Source organism: Grampus griseus (assembly GCF_964374135.1).
Source record: "Grampus griseus genome assembly, chromosome: 7".
NCBI lineage: Eukaryota > Metazoa > Chordata > Mammalia > Artiodactyla > Delphinidae > Grampus > Grampus griseus.
Genome location: NC_139001.1, coordinates 31,948,949 through 31,958,587, shown reverse-complemented (window position 1 = coordinate 31,958,587; position 9,639 = coordinate 31,948,949).

Sequence of the window (9,639 nt, the reverse complement as noted above, 5' to 3'; positions counted from 1 at the left end):
AGTCCTCCCACACCAAGGAAGAATGTGTCAGGAAATAAGGTCACTTGATGTCAAAATTATTTGAATACTATGAAGGGTTATTTGTTTAGTAGCTCATTTCAGTCGAATCATACAGGGGCCTTTTCTGTTCCATGTATTTTAGGTTTGCTCAGTTGGTTTCTTTATTGTCTGCATGGAGAGCTACAGCGGGATGCTGAGAGTGCATCTCCTGGAGAAGTGATGATACTGTGAAAAAGGGATGTTAGCATCCATTAGAGTATGAGGGATGGGTCTCGAGAAACTTCTGAAGGGAACAACACAATTCTTGCCACATGCCGCAGGGGTGGCTGGCATCTGGTAGGAGTTTTCTAGAAGACAGAAGGCAGAAGGAGAAATGGTGAGAGCTTCTTTCTGGGACTTTCTGTGCTTTAGGGCTCAGAGCTCCAGAACTCTGTGGTTCAGTTGCCTGTTTACCCTGGAGGTCCATCGACATGGAAAAGTGTTTGATGCTTTTGAGATAGCATCAAAGTTCTCAAGATACCAGGCAAGGCCAGACCCTGGAAACACCATGAATATTTTTCTGGCTCCAGTTTGGGTCAACTGGAGTATGTCTGGGGACCTTGAAGAATGGTTTTACTGCTGCCCTTATAATTTGTTCAGTGCTTTGATTCATTCAGATGTTGGAGAAGTCTAGGTTTTAGAGGCAGATAGGCCTGGCTCAAGTACTATTGCTAGTTGGCCTCAGGCGAGTCACTGCCTTTCTAAGACTCTGATTCTTCAACTATAAAATGAAGATAGTGATCACAAATGTCTGTTCCTATACTATCGTTTCCATGAGGGCATGTCTCAAGTTTGTCTTTTTTTTTTCTGCTTGGCCCTGGCACATAGTACCATGACTGACATATGTTAGCTATTATTATTATTGTCATATAGATAAACTATGTATAAAAATTAAACTGGGCAATGACCTGAGAAGGAAGAGACTATTATAACACAAATTTAAATTCACTACCCAGGGATGAGGTGCTACAAAATTTGAAAGCCTCTAAACTCCCTCCCATTTCCTGTTTCAAAATATTTTAGCTTGCAATAAGATGTACAGCATTCTGCCTCTCACTTTTATGTATATAAAGAGGTCTTCTATAATTTTTTTTTTTTTTGTAACATGGGGAGGGGTAGAAATCTTATAATTCCATTCAGAGGATATTGTACTTTGGTTGATTTTTAAATGGGCTTCCATTCCATGAATTAAATTATTTCAAAGAAGGTCGAACTTAGCAGTCCTTGGGTGATGAAAACTGTTGAATTTATACTGACACATGTGCCAAATTGCCATCCTCTTGGCATATAGAGTTCCTTAATCCAAGTTATCAGATTGAGTTTGAAAAGGACAGAGCTGGAGAATTTTTAGAAAGGGCAATGACAAAAAATAAATTAAAAAATGGAAAGATTTGCTCTTTGGTAATAAATGGTTTTATTTTCTGATGGGAAAAATAGGTTTACTGAAGATGAATCATACTTTAGATTTTTCTTACTCACTCTGAACAGAACCAAAGTAGAAATGTTAACAGGGAAGTCCGTTTTCACTATTACTGTGAACCAAGAAATGGTTTAAGAACAGTGGTTGAAGCAATGCTGGTACAGTTTCAGATATGGCAATTATGAAGAAAACAATGCCATTTGCTGCTATTATTGTAAGAGTCTTATAATTAATAGTGGTTCTATAATTTTTGATTGTGAGCTCACTTATTTGGGGATGAGCATACCAATTTAAAGAGACCAAGTGGGCTTCTCTGGTGGCGCAGTGGTTGAGAGTCCGCCTGCCGATGCAGGGGATGCAGGTTCGTGCCCCGGTCCGGGAGGATCCCACATGCTGCTGAGCGGCTGGGCCCGTGAGCCATGGCTGCTGGGCCTGCGTGTCCGGAGCCTGTGCTCCGCAACGGGAGAGGCCACAATGGTGAGAGGCCCGCATACTGCAAACGAACAAACAAACAAACAAAAATAAATAAATAAAGAGACGAAGTATACATTATGTTCTGTGTTCAGTGATAAAATTGCTGAACTACCATGTGCCTGTTTTAAATCTGTGCTTTAATACTGTTTTTCAGAGCAGGTATGCTTCACTTTTGGTGATGAATCTGGAGAAAACCTGTTATTTAAAAAAGGTATGAGATAAACCCTTTTTATAAATCTCTAGTTTAGCCTTGAAAAAAAAATCCAGACTTTTAAATATTAGTTTCATTTCAAAGCAAAGTACACTTCTGGTTTGTTTGCTTGGCTTTAGTCACAACTTCTCATCAGACCAATGGATTATATCTCTGAGATGTCAGGCTGGGCTTACCTGTGCATTCTGTGTGATGTAAATGTTCTATCAGAGAGATCAAACTTCAGCCTTAACTCCAAATCCCTCAGGTTAACTAACTGAGCCACTAGTTCTCATGGCTAATTTAATGGGGATGTTGGTGGTTAAATGGATATCACATCCCTCATCCTGGCCTTTTGTACTGCTGCACAGGAGCAACAGCAGGCCTGGGGATTGATCACAAAGTGTTAAATTTAACTACATGCTGGAGGTTGGAGATGGTGGCAGTGATGAACCTAGAACCAAAATCATCACTGCTATAGACCTGTTACTGCCCAGGTTTTGGTATCTGCAAGGGCTCTTGAGGCTGAGGAAATCTCTTTCTTATAAGTATATACATACTTTCTGATATATTCCTCCTCAAATATCACAGCCATGTTCCAACCTCAGGGCCTTTACACATACTGTTTCCACTGTCTGGAATGCTCTTCCCCAGATATCTACCTGGCTTGCTCCTTCAATTCCTTCACGTCCCTGCTCAAGTGTCACCTTCTACCCTAGTAAAATCTCCCCAAGCCCCATCTACTTTCCTTGCTTGTTTGTTTTTCCATAGCATTTCACCATTTCTTATACCTGACTTTTAAACTTATTTGTTCACTGTCTAATTCCCCAAACTAGAATGCAAGCTCCAGGAGGGATTGAACTTTGCTTTGTTTATTGCCATATCTCCAGTGCCCAGAACAGTGCCTGACAGGTAACAAATATTTATCGACTGAATGAGTGAATTTCACATGCCTTTATGAATTAATTGTCAGTCTAAATGTACTAATCAGACTTTGAGAAGGAGAGAGTCAGTTCTGTTTTCCACTTTCCTATTAATAAGCTCAAAAATCCATTTTATTAGTGAGACAGGATGTAAAACATACACACAGCCAAGCCTGGTGAAAGCAAACCTGGTAGCTATAAGTTCATTTACATTTTAGAAATGTTTGTGCAGTGACGAAAACCAATACTGTTAGAGTCATCTTAAAAAGTCACGCTAAATAAGCCACAGTTGAAATTAAGTTGATTTCCCATTGAAGTCCCCAACTTCCCTCTTAATGGAGTATTGACTATGTTTTAAACATGCCTTTAGTCTAAGACTTCTGAAAATGTTGCCTTTGTTGTTAAAATCCCATCCGACTACTAAACTGCTGCTCTTTCTTTTTATTTTTTCTCCCCTGGCCCCAACAAATTCTATAAATGCTTTGCCTGGCTGTGATTCATAAAGAGCTCAAGGATGGGAATGCTGGGGACAGACAATTTCAGATTCTTCACCTGTCATGCTCTTGTCATAACTGAACATGCTAATGGCTTGCAATAGTTTTAAAATAAAAGAACAACGACAAACAAAATTGTGGCATTTGGAGCAAGTTGACAATTCAAATCAGGCATATCAATCATCACACTCACACACACACATACACACACACACACACTGCTATCCTCTTGTGGGTAGGGAAAGGCCCTTGAACAAGAGACACAAGAGCTGGTCTGATATTTCATGTAATAACTCCTATTACTTCATTGCAAATTGTGCTTTGAGTGTGGCCTGACGTCACATAGGTGTGTTATGAGTTCATCTCCAAACGGACTATTTTCTTCGTTGAAATGGAGCTCATTAAACTTAATAAAGATAACCAAAACCTGTTACTCCAAGAAAGACTTAGCTCATGAGTTTGATTGGACAAACCAAATCAACTGGAGAAGGATAAGTTGGTAAAAACTCCGGCACTAAATGTATCGGCTCAATAAGCACTCCTTTATTGGGCTAATATAAATAGTGTAACCTAGTTCTGTGAGAAGGTTCTAGCACCTTGAAACTCAAGTGCAAAATGAAATAAAATGCAGACTTCATGACTTCACCTAACAGACCTCCCACCACGTTCTAACTTCATAACTAGGTGAAGAGTGTAGTTTGCTGCAGCCCAGAATTCACTTTTTTTAATCCAGTCTGATAAAAGAGATTGATTCCTTTTAAAGCAGTACACTTTCTCCTCTCTCCCTTTGTCTGGAACAGAGATAATGGATGAGTGAGAAAAATCAAAGAAAATTCTGGATCCATCATAATGGGGGCCCTGACCACTGCCCTAAGCAGCAGCAAATGGGATGGTCTGGGAGTCACACCAGAAACTTGTTTGTTACCTTATCTGCATCTCCTTAGCTGAGGCACTAACTCTTGGCTTTTCAATAGTGGTGCTCAGAAGAAGTTTGGTTCTTCTGGAATGAATCTGATTGGGTGGACCTCCCAACTTTCTCTGATTTGGCATCCCAAAGGAATGAGTGCTTTCCGCTTGAAGATTCTCAGGCTCTCAGCACTTAGAGACCCAGGCCACTGTCCAGGGAAGAATGGAGCACGCTTCCTCAGTGTGCCTTTCGTTCTTTTCAGGGTATGGACACTGGGTTCCACGCTTGAAAAACATTAAGGATTAAATATGGATGATCCAAGGATATTTCATCTGTTCTGAGCTGACCTCGTTATTGAGGCCACTCTAAAGGCCAGAATGTGGACTTCCCAAGCCCATTTCCTTATCTTATTTGCCTGTGTAAACTCGGTGAAAAGTTTTGGAATGCTGGGAATTCTAGGGGACAAAAAGTCACAGAAAGGTGAATTTATCTTCGAGTAGGGGTGGATTGGGTTCTACTTACACTTCAACTGGCAGAGCTATCTCAGTGACAGATTGAAATTCTCCTCTGGCTCCAAAGAACAAATTGTGAGAGCTGGGTGGAAATGTCAGTTGAGACAGAAGAGCAGCAAACATCTTTGTTTTCCTATAGTTGTGGTTTTGCTTGGTGATGATGACACACGACGATGAAAATGTGCAGCATGAACTCCATTTGTTATCTGAGTGAGCATCTCTGCCAACACTGAAGGATATGTGTGGGTGTCACCTGCAAGCACACACACACACACACAGAGAGAGAGAGAGAGAGAGAGAGGCCCTGGTTCGGAAAAAAGAGCGAGTTAATCAAAGATCAACAGTGACAAGTGGTGCTGTTTATTTCATGAGGTTCAGATTTGATTTCCTTCCCCTCATTAATCTCCAAGTCTGAAATAGTCTCTGGACTAAATAGACGAGTGTCTGGTGACTGCGGAAGGGAGTGGGACAAGGTGGGCTTGAATGGGCATCATGGCAGTCACTGTAGTTACGTAGTCATTTCTTAGTCTCCTGGGCACACACTTAGCATTTGATATGTTAGCTTCCAAAACCTGCATTTCTATTACCTTTTAAGAATCGTGACATATTACATGAGGGTAGACAAGTCGTTGTACTTGGGGTCCCTTTTGCACTCCTAACCCTATGCAACTCTTGCTTCACTTGTTTATGTTTCTTCCTACTCCTTCCTTTTCATTCACTGAATAACTATTTAATGAGCACCTGCCCAGCTCTAAGAAGTGGCCTAGGATGGAGATGCGGCAGCAAGCAACACGGTATTATCATCTCCACGCTTACCAAGTGCAGAGTGTAGACGTTGCATGTCCCTTCTTTTTTTTACTACCCTAATCCTCAGGGTAATCACTTAGTCTTAATTATGGGTTCAGACTTGAATGTGGCTATTTGATAGCCTTTGTCTTATTGGTTTGCCTGAAACTTATTTTTTGAGATGTTCTTATCTACCATCTCTAACATGTTTAATGTCTTAGCTTAGGATTGACAAATTTTTTCTGGTAAGGGCCAAATAGTAAATATTTTAGGCTTTGTGACCATACGGTTTCTTGCAGCTACTCAATTCTGCCATTGGAGTGCAAAGGCAGCCACAGACAATATGGAAACAAATGAACGTGTCTGTGTTCCCATCAACCTTTATTTGTGAATATTTGAACTTCATGTAACTTTTACACATCACACAAGATTAGTATTCTTTTGACTTTTTTTTCCCAACCATGCACAATGTAAAAACACATTCTTAGCTCATGGGCTGCTCAAAGGCAGACGGTGGGCTGGATTTGGGCTGCAGGCTGCTAGCTTGGGCTTGGACCCAAGCCAGGTTTAGCTACAAGCTTGTCTTTGAGTTCCAGCCACTATTTGCACTGGTAGGGCTGGAAGGAATCAGTTTGGCTGTGTGAACTTGGGAGTTGGGTACCTGGCTGCCATTTTATGGGTGACCAAGAGTGACCCCTCTGAAATCCAAACTAAAGCTCAGCATTTCCCAGGGTAATTGGTGAAATCACTTTTACTCAGATAAGAAAGGCATTGACCCTACCCTTACCATTCCTTCACTTCCATTCCCCACTCCTGTCTGCAGCTGCTGGTTACACCCAAGGTACAAATAGTCCTTGGAAGTAGCCCAGCCTATGTGGGCACCCTGCGCCACACACCCATTCACACCATCTGGGCAATTTAAAAATAGGGCCAAATGTAGCATTTAGCCTGATCTGTCCAGCCAAGATGAGGAAATTGCCTCTAAAAGGTCAGATGATTAAGATTATTGTGCCAACAGTTGAAGATACCAGTAATGAAAAAAGATTTTGGTAGAGTGGATTTATCCTGACTTTGTACATGGCATTCAAGTTCTGGGTCTGGGTGAACAACCTCAGAAATTCCAAATTTTTGTCCTCCAGCATGCATGGCCACTGTGTACATTTATGTGTTGTGTACCCTGAGCAAGGGCCCCTAGCCAAGGGGACGAGGGGGCTGAAATCCAGTCAGGATCCCCTTATCAAGCTACTCTCCTGGAAAAGTTATTCCCACCTGGAGAGCATGCCTTTCTCCAATGCCCACACCTATGGGCTATTGAGGTGCTGACAGAATGCTTACCTTTCTGCTACTTGATTACTGAGCTCTTTATAGAATAAGTTAGATACCCATTTTCAAAACAGAAATTATCCAGGATGAATAATAGTTAAAATAAAATAAAACAAAAACATAGAATCATTCTTAATACCATCACAATTTCTCTCTGGGTTCCCTTCTTTAGTCTTCTCTTCCCTGCATTTCTGCATATTTTAATTCAGTTAGTTGGTTTTTCCTGACATACATCTGGTGGGGTTGTCTTTTAGGAGTAACGTGAGAAGAAACTTCCTGGTTCAGATCTCCAAGGAAAACAAATAAGTTTTTGTGTCCTGGAGAATACCAGGTTTGGGGTTAGTTCTTAGGATGTCCCTGGAATTTTTCAGTTAATGGCAGAGTCTTCTCTTATTCCCTACTTATCAGTACATGGCGGGGCTAGACTAAATAACCTCAAGTCTAATTCCTATAATAGTTTTCAAATTTGTTATTATAACTCTTCCAGGATAATCTTCCCAAAATAAATGCCATTGTTTTGGGTTTTCTCCCATCATCACATTCCCATATTTTACAGACGTAAATATTTTATGTTTGATATTTGTCAATCAGCATTATTGGAATAAATCTACCATTTCCCATAACTCTTTTTTTTGGTTTGTTTTCTTTTTCCTTTTTTTTTTTTTTTTTGTTTTGGCTGCACAGCACAGCTTGTGGGATCTTAGCGGGGCTCTGGCAGCGAGAGGACCAAGTCCTAACCACTGGACCATCGGGGAATTCCCGATGGAACTCTTAAATTCAATACTTTATCCAAATTGTTTCCATTACTTTCTCTTAAGAAAATTGTATTTGTAAGTTTAGGCTAGAAACCTTGAAAATGTTGTGGAACTTGGGTGAATTTAATTTGAAAGTCATCTTCACATTATAGCATGAGAAACTATTACATCATTTTTAAAGTTTGGCGTTTTCCAAATAATAAATTTAGTGATGACATAAACTTTGCTTTATTGAGTCTTCCATAAGTGAACTATATCTTGAATATGATAGGTACTCAGAACATCTTAACTGAATGAATAAGTGGATGGATGAATATCTGCAAGCTGTTTTGGTCTAACTAAGTACTATAAAAAGACTTGGGAAAAGTGAGGCCTACTGATAAAGATTTACCATTTCCTAAATTGTTGAAACGGATTGTATGAATACACAATTTAAGACATTATTCAGACATTCAGAAGCAAAAGCTGTTTACCCTTCCTTGGCAACGAACAGAACTCTAATTGTGTTCACTTATCTACCCGCCATGTGCTTCTAAGGAGTCCCAGGGAGCAGATAATGATTGGTTTAAACCAGAAAAGTGGTCCCAGTCTTCTCATTAGTGATTGTTTTAAGTGTGGACATGTTACAAAATTCTGACCAATAGCCCTGACATTTTGTTCTGAGGGGCCTCTGGAGAAGTTTCTCAGTACTCTTAGAAAGAGATCTATGAAAACGAACAGTTTCTTTTCTGCTCCAGAGCATTGTGTTTGCAGGTGGCATCTGGACAGCCATCTTTGGACCATGAGGGGAGTTAGCCTGAGATGAACATGCTGGTGTAGGCAGAGCAGAAAGAGGGAAGGAACCTGGGTCTTGAAGACATTGTTGGGCTGCAGATTGAACTAACACTAAATCTGTTCTTCCTTCAACTTCCTGTCATATGAGACAATGCATAGCTTTATTATTTAAGCCATTTTGAGTTGGATGTTCTATTGCATGAAGCTTAAAGCATTCTAACTGGTAACTCCTTCTTCACATTTATTGATGTGTATAAATACTCATGAATTTTATTACTTGAGGATACAAAGAACTTGACTCAATATCTTGTCCTATTGACATGCTCAAATTAGTCTCTGATAACTTGGAATAAATAAGTGCTATAACTATACTTGGAACAGTATCCATTGTTACTGATAACATTGAATCTGGGCCACTGGCTTCTTTGAACACATTGCCTCTTAAGGGTGCTATAGACCATAGAACAGCAGAAAATTCAAGGCCCACGCAAGAGATCATAAAGACTTTACCTTCTTTTCCTTCTGTTACATGAATTAATGAGAAGGAACACCTCCTGGAAGGAGCCTGGGGAACTTATAGTCATATTTTGAATTAAAATATATATGTGAAAAATGGGAACAATGGCTTATTTCCCTGCAGTATAGGATACCACACACTAGTAAAGTCTTTCAATATTCTTCTAGCTGAGTGGTCTCTTTTACCCCTGTGTTCCCAAATGCCACCCTAAACTGCAGGGGCCAATAGGAAAGATAGGTCTTAGTAGGTATAAAATAATAAATATTTCAAAAAATATTAAAATTTAAAATTCAAAATATACTTATAATAAAAAATGTAAATTAAAAAAATCACATTGTTAATTTAGATCAGTGGCTTAAATTTTTTCTTTAAGTAGCAGAATCCTTCCCCATTTTTCTTCTAATGAAATCTTATCAGAAGGTCAAAGTAGGTCTACTGGGCCTGGACCCTTATCCTTTCAGTCTCTCTTAGCTTCTGGTAGTGGTTCCCCAGGCAACACTGATCTTCTTTGGGGTTCCTGTTCAA